The sequence below is a fragment of the Caretta caretta genome, chromosome 14 (genome assembly GCF_965140235.1).
Source record: "Caretta caretta isolate rCarCar2 chromosome 14, rCarCar1.hap1, whole genome shotgun sequence".
Classification (NCBI taxonomy): domain Eukaryota; kingdom Metazoa; phylum Chordata; order Testudines; family Cheloniidae; genus Caretta; species Caretta caretta.
The window spans coordinates 39,653,487-39,661,520 of NC_134219.1; positions in this window are offsets into that span (position 1 = coordinate 39,653,487).

Consider the following 8,034-nt stretch of genomic DNA (forward strand, 5'->3'; position numbering starts at 1 on the left):
ACCCAGCCCAGGAGGGGCGCCGGGCAGGGTGGCTCTGGGGCTTGTTGTGTGGGCAGCAGCGGCCCCAGGAGCCCAGCCCTCGTTCCCATCAGGAGGCATCGCCCTGCCCGGTCTCTGAGGACCTTCCAGCCCCCGCCGGCCAGGAGGCGGAAGGTCCCTGTCCCAGCACCGGCAGCTCAGCCTGGGACAGCGGCAGCACCTGGGCCTCTGGCAGCAGCCAGGCCGATGGAGGCCACTGCTTTGTTCCAGGTGAGGAGCCAGGCTGGGCTCCGGGAGGGGTGAGGACGGGATGTGAACACCCTGGGCCCAGACGCTCTCCCAGGGATAGGGGGAGGGGTCCCCAGCCCAGGTGTCTGGCCTGAGCCCCGCGAACCCCACGGACAGCAGCAGCCGTCACACAGCTGCCCCTTCTGCACGGGGACCTGGGGGTGGGGGTGTGAAGAGCTGCTGCCACTTTGGTCCTTGCTGCTCCGGGGCCGGGGGAATCGGCACCTCCCCTGGAGTCCTGGGCAGTGGAGGGGGGGCTCTGCTCTGGGCTTCTGAAGCTGTTGGGGGCTGAAGGCATCCCTGAGAGGGAGGTTTGGGGCCCGATCTGCCCTGGGTGCCTGAGGTGGGAAGGGGGGTCTTGAATCCTGCTCTGCCCACCACGCCCCTGTCCTTCCCTCCCTGGTGCAGGGACCCCCCTGGATTCGGAGCAGGAGGAAGGGGTGGACATGGCCAAAGATGAAGCTGCTCTCAAAGTCATCCGAGAGCAGCTCCAGTGCAGAGATAAGGTACAAATGTTCCCCACCTGGGCTGGAACCAAGATTGCCCTGTCCCTTCCCAGCATCCCCACCCCCTGCCAAGGGTCTTGTCCCTCCTGATCCACCACCCCTAATGGGGCCCTTTTACATCCATGATGTGGGACCCCCAAGATGGGGGTGATTGTCCCACAACAGCCCAGGTCGTCTCCCCCCACAGGCACTGTCCCAGTTCCTGATCCTGCTTGTGTAGGAGTGGTGGGGGATTTGGACAGTAGGCGGGTCCCCACAATCCCCCATTGAAACCTGAGCCCTGGAGCTGGTTTGGGTGGTGCAGGAAGGTCCCTAGCTAACAGGTTCTCTCTCGCTATACCCCACTCCCGGTGGGTCCAGGACGAGGGGCAGCAGCTCCTGTTCCTTCAGGCCATCTACCCCGCATGTCTGGCTGCACAGGAGAGAGGGGAGGACACGCTGGAGCCGCGCTGCTGCAAGGCGGCTGTGGTGAAGAGGATCGTGGTGAGTGAGACACGCCATACGGCAGCTGGAGGGAGGAGGGAGACATGGGATTGGCAGGGGTATGGCCGGGCTAATGGGTGGGGGCCGGGTGGTGTTGGAGGGGGCAGCAGAGGACAAGGATTGCTGGGGCTGAAGACTTGGGAGAAGAGAACGGAGAAATTGTGAGATTGGTCATTAGTGGGCAGGGGGGGAATTGTGGGGCTGGAAGGCAGCTGAGAGTTGGGGAGAAGGAATCACATGGTTCCAGCTCGGTCGTCGGGATGGGGCTGAATGGGGGCAGTTTTGACAGGGAGGAGGAGAGAAGGGGATTGGGAGTGAGCTGGGCAGGAATCCGGGAAGGGGGACAAGTCTGATGGGCAGGAAGGAATTGGAGGAGCGGGATGTGGTGGGGGATCCTGCTGGCCATGTGGGGCACTGGCTGTGTCATCTCCTCACTGGGAGGTGTCAGTCGGGCCTGAATCTCACACGCTCCTTTGTCTCCTTCGCCTCTCACAGGAGCTCATCGAGGAGCTTCCCGATGACTCGTCACCCAGCGCCGTCCTCGCTCACTCCCTGGCTGCAGTGGGCTACCTCTGGTACCGAGACAGCCCCCCATCCCCACCCCACCGGCTCCCCTCACCCCAGTGCTGCTCAGGCCCAAGGCTGGGAGTCACCATCACTGTCCCTCCCAAGTCACCTCCCAAGAGTGGCACCTCTGGCAGAGATGGTGGGGTGGGAAGGGTCACTCTCTCCATGACAGGGGCCTTGGGGAGGGTCTCACTCCTGGGCTCAGATACAGGAGGGGCAGCAGGTTCCAGGGAACAGGAGCTATTCCTGTCCTGCCCACTGTCTGTCTGTGACGCCTTGGCCTTGTCATTCCCTAGCTAAGTGCCTCAGTTTCCATTCTCGCCAGCCTGTGCCTCCATCCCTGTGGCTTGGTGTCCGTGTTGGCGACAGTCCCACCCCTATACTGCACAGTCTAATACCAGCTCCTCTCTCTTGCCAGCACCATGAAACCTGCCCTGGAGCCAGCCCTAGAGACCCACCTCTTGCGAGCTGCCCTTCACTCCGTCTTCACCCTGGGCACAGAGAAGGACACCACCGGCATCCAGGTACCTCCTCGTCCTCCATCCTCCTCCTCTTCCCGTGTAGTCCTTGGTCCCTGCTCCCTTGATTCGCTGGAGCTCCACCTTTAGGGGTGGGGTAGCGGAGATGGAACAAGCTGCAGGGTTGGATCCTTCCCTCCAGCAGGGAAGAGATTACCCCTCCCTGGGGGATTTCTTTCTTTCTTTCTTTCTTTCTTTCTTTCTTTCTTTCTTTCTTTCTTTCTTCATAAGCCGTGTTTTGCCCAGAAGCCCAGCTTCCATCCAAAGCAACTTGGCTGTTTCATACTCTTCTGCCTACAAGGCCCTCTGCAGAGACCTGCTAAGCTCATGGATCAAAGGTCCAGAGGTCATCAATTCTTGCGAATTGCCTGCAGTGCGATGTGAAGGAGAGAGGCCGGGAGATGTTTTTGGGAGTCTCCCCAGTGCTTCCCAGAGAGCCCTCTTCCCATCCTGTGGCAGGTGTAGGCCCAGGTTCCCTAACTCTGACCCATGCTTTGCAGGCTCTCCACAAAGTCATCCCAGAGGTCCTGGATGCCATGCTGGGGAACCTACTGGCAGAGTCCCCAGACACAGACAGGCTCCACTTCATCTTGGAGGTGAGCCCCATTTGACCATAAGTCTTTGGGGGACTGGTAAGGAGAGACTGGAAGATGCATTTTCTACTCTCCTAGCTGGGTCCCCAATGGGCCGTCCTTGGTTTGGGAGGTCAGAGCAATGTAGTGTCAGGTCCTTCCTTCTTGAGGGACAGAGGAAGGAGCTGGGACTTCAAGCCAGAGCTCTGCCTGGTTCTGCTGAGCACTAAGTACAGGGCTCCTGGCTGTCCTGGGGAGTGAGAGTCTGAAAATGCACCCTTCCCCCACCCCTCCAACACACAGAGCCCATGAGATTTGGGAGATGGTTCTTTGAGAAGAGGCATATGCTCCTTCCTAGAGAAACAGGAGGAGCCCAGGGAATCAGCCCTTCCCTCTGATCTGCTCTGAAATTCCTGGGGGGATTGTGCTCTCAGTCACTCCCTACATCCCCCCAAGGATTTGCATAGCAGGGAAGGGCCAAGGGTTCAGTCTCCTTTCTGGTGAACTGTTCAGGAATTAGGCGTTCTGGGAGGATGGGACCAGCCCCGACCCCGAACATTGTCCCAATCTAGAGAGACGCTGAGAAGTTGTGACCTGAAGGGTACAAGCTGCATCTTGGGGGAAAGAATCCCCTTCTAAAGCTCTGCCATCAAGGACTCAGATATTGCCCCCTGCGCAGAATGTCTCAGGCCCCTGGGGCTGGGGGCATGGGGCTCATTTGCAAAGCAGGTGCAGCTGACCACTGAGTCTGACCTGCCTCCTTTCCCCACAGCATGTCAACCTCTGGGTCATGTCTAGGGTGTCGCCGGAGCGAGCCAGGGCTATCAGGAGCAGCACAGCCCTGCTGAGATACACAGTCACCCTCCCTGAGTTTGACGTAAGTGAGCTCCGAGCCCAGCTTGCTGGCTCCAGGGGGAGGCGGGCTGGTTCCAGTGGGCTGCAGGATCTGCTGCTGCCGGGGCTGTGGCTTAGGAGGGTTCTTCATGGGGAGGCAGTCAGAGCAGGACTGAGCTAGGCTTGAGTCAAGTTCTTCTTGTCCTGGTTCAGTGTTGTCCCTGGGCCTTTAAGGGGCCCATGCTCCAGCCCCTGCTTAGCATCCCAAAGCAGCTCCGGGCTCCCTTGGCAGCAGAGCAAATGAAGGGTCGATCTCAAGCTCCTCTCCCCCAGCATCTCCTGCAGAGGGGCTAAGAGGAAGGAGCCCTCTGGCCCAGGGGGGACAGGGAGCTGAGAGGAAAATGCTGATGGAGTCCCCTCTGCTCTCCCTTCCATTAGATCTCAGCTGAGTTCCCTCGGATGGGTCACCATGTGGCCCAGCTGGCTCTATTTGTCAGCGATCCAGACAAGGACATCAGCCGGCAGGCCAGGGAGGGGACTTACCGGCTCTACCAACTGCTGCTCCAACAGAGGGGTAAGGAACTCAGCTGGGACACGGAACCCAATAGGGGACTGAGAGTGACCACAGGTGGATAATGGGACCCCAGACCATTTCTCTCAGACTGACCCCAGCCGGAGGACAAGTCTCTCTCTGCCTCTGTTCTTCTCCACTCCACTGTGCAGCCACCAATGGGATTGGAAGGACACAGAAACTGCAACCAGAATGAGGAGAAAAGTCTCTCTCTCTCTCTCTCTCTTCCAGGCCTGACCATACATGAGGCAGAAGATCTCTGGTACTATGACTGGCACCAGGACAGCAGGCTCTTGGGCTACAAGAACACAGCCAGAATGGGGGAGGTAAGGGCACTGTGCCAGGGCATGACACAGCTCAGGGAGTGGGGCTGGCTGGGCTCCCTGCAGTGGATGCCTCCTGGAGACAGGAAAAGAGCCCGCTCCTTATTTCCAGCTCAGAGTTCCTCATCCAGCAACCAGTGGGACAGGCTGGTGCTAAAGGTCCCACATTGGAACCTCGCTAGTTGCCGTGATTTGAGGAGAATCCCCCGTGGGTGAGTTAAGATAGGATTATGGCTCTGGGTGTCTCTCTGCTCCTTGTCCCCCTGGCTAATCCCCAAGTGTCTGAGAGGAGAGCACTGGCTCAGTCAGTCACAATTGCTTGATCAGACCCTTGTTTCATTCCCTGCACCCTGTAGGAGCAGAGAAAGGAGGTGGGGTTTGCCCAATTCCATTGCCGGTCAGGAAGCAGAATGCCCCAACCTGGGAACTGGGTAGGGGACACAGTGAGCTCCAGAGCCAATATGGACCACATGGGCCCCCCTCATGTCTCCAGACCCAGCCAGGGAATGGCAGAGTATCTGGACCTCAGCCACTGTTCCAAAGAAGCACATTGTCACTGAGCCAAGTTGCGGCTCCTTGCTGCACAAGTAGAAAATCAAAGACACCCCTGCCCCGCCCCCGTCTCACAACTGTGGTGAGAATATCCAAACCTTCGAACACACCGGAACACAGTGCCCCCAGACTGGAGTCAAAGGTGAAATGGGTGATTTCCATAACATCACAGAGGAGGCCTTGGAATGGCTCCTGGATCGACAAGGGCATCTACAGAACGCTCCTCCACAGACGCCCCGTGAGAGAGACTGTGTGAGCTTGTCCCGCCTCCCACAAGCTGAATTGCTGCAGCGGAAGAAAAGTCTCCGAGGAGCGTCTGGGACGGGGACTGGGCCATGAGTCTCCTTGTCCTTGTCAGGCTGCAGGTTGGATTCCCCTTGAAGAAACCAAGGAGCTGCAGAGGCCATAGCCAGCAACTAGAGAAATTAGCTGGGGGAAGAGACCTCTGGTCTGTCAGCTCCAACCCCCTCCCCCCCACAACAGCACACACAAACTCCTCTAGCCGCTGAGGTGCAGGAGATCTCTCTGCTGGAAGCAAGACAGGGTCCCCTGTCGTCTCTGTGCCCTGCACAGCAGAGTGGGCCTGCTCACACACATTAGAGATCCATTTCCAGCCCATCCTGGCCCCTGCCATAAATTGCCTTCCCGAAAGAGCCACCGGAGGCTTTGGTCCCTCAGCATCTGCGACCTTTTAATAAAGGGGCTTCCCTGAGCCCTGGGACCCTGAAAGCCTCCTGGGGAATGAAGTGCCTTGGTCACAGCAGCTCTCTTCCCCACCCTTTGGGGCACTAGACACCATTGTACTGCCAGGACTTGGAGGCTGGCTCTGGGCAATCTGCTTGATCCTCGTGTCCTCTTGGTTTTAGGTCTTTGGTAAATTTTTCTCCATCGAGCAGAGAAGATCCTTCCTGCGGACAGCAGTGCTGGCCATCCACGACCCCCTGCTGCGTATCAGCCAGGCTGGGCTGGTGCTTGTCTACTCCCTCCTGGGGGAAGCCCAGCAACTGATGGGGGACACAGTAAGCAGCTGCAATCGACTGAGGAGCTTGGGGTGGGGCCCAGGGCCCCATTCCCATCCTATCGGCATTCGCTGGTCTGGTAGCAAGGAGCCTAGTGGGGACTTCTGGACTATGAGGACTTCTGTTCTTAGGATGTGGTGCTCTGCTACCACTCCTGGGAAGGACAGGAGAGTCCCCTAAGTGCCCTCTGTGAACCTTTCCTACCCCACAGAGCTGCACCCATTTCCCCATGGCCTAGTGTCCATGTCACCCGAGCCACTATTGAGAGTTGCTCCCTTCCCTGGCAGCCTGGGAGGCCAAGGACTGACTGGTGATGGCGACTGAGCAGGAAGGGCTGAGGCACATGGGCGTGGGAAGCTGGTCTTGCTGCTGGTAGGGCTGGACCCGCTCTCAAGAGATTGGGAGGATTCAGTCAGCAGGGGTTGCTGACCTGCCCCGTTCACCAGGGCTGCCATCAGCTTTTGTCACTGGGGTGACTTGGGGAAAGGTCTCAAGCTCTCCCCATCCCACGTCACTGCTGCCAGAATCCCTCCTGCCCCCCGCCACCCTTCTAGAGCCCCCTCTCTGCCCTACCTGGGTGGGGATGGAGGTGGGGGTGGAGGAGAGGGTTCTCCGAACTTGAGCGGTGTCCCCAGGTGTGTTGGAGGTGGAACAGCTGTCAGGGGCACTGATGGGGAGGTGGCAGGAGCTCACCCGACAAGGAGGGGGGTTGGCACTGGAGGTCACTAGAGAGGACAGCAAGCCTCCATCCTGGGGGTCAGGAGGGTGAATCCACCACTCAGACATGAGCAGCTGCTGGGTGGAAATGATGGCGCTGGTTCCAGGTGCCCTTCATCCTCCCTGATTCCTGGGGAGTGTCTCCGTCTCTGACATGTTCTCGTTCCCCTGCAGCACGAGGATCCTCCCTCGGCGTGGGATTCTCAGCTGCGAGCCCTCTCTTGATGACCGGCACCTCTGCCATTTTTTTTGGCAAGAAGCCTGGCGGGGGAAGGAAACCCACCTCGCTTGTAACTTTTAGCCCTGTGGTTAGAACACTCAGCTGGCCTTTGGGAGACCCCTGGTTCAAGTCAAGCCTGTGCCACAGAGGGAGCAGGGATTTGAAATGGGATCTACCACCTCTCAAGGAGTGCCCTAATCTCTGGGCTGCAGGATTGTCTGATACTGGGTGCCCACATGCTCTCCTGTGGGAGAGGTTCCACTGGGGATAATCAATAATTCATTGGGCCAGAGGCAGAGAGAAATCATGAGAACGTCCCAGGTGGTTAGAGCACGCTCTTGGGACATGGGAGACCCAGAAGCCTGTCCCTCTGCTCAATTATTTATCCACAGTGGATCAGATTCAAAAGGGGCAACAGAGAGGCCTATATCAGACCCCTGTTGGAATCCCTTCTTCCCCTCAGGGGGACAGAGGATTGGAACTGGGGATCTCCCACATCCCAGGTCAGTACCCTAATCACAGAACTATACATTATAAGGGAGCTCCTCTTTCCCTAGAGCCTGGTTCTTTTGGGTAAGTTCACATATAGGGCCTGAGTCAGTAAGCGAGCTCAGAGCAGGCATTTCAGATTGTGGCCCTGTAGGTGAGTTAGGAGGAGGAACCCCTTTCTTTCCCCAGTTCGTGTATCTCTCTGGGGCTCAGGTGTCTTGGTAGCTGGACTGGAACTGCAGTGCGCATGCACAGAGGCAGAAACATAGGTGCCTAGGGGACTTTTACCGCAAAAATAGAGGTGATGAGTAATTTTAGGCACCTACAAGGTTTGGTTGCAGCTGAGTGGGGGGTCTTTGTGAATCCCAGTGTGATCTGATTCTGGGACTGAGGTGC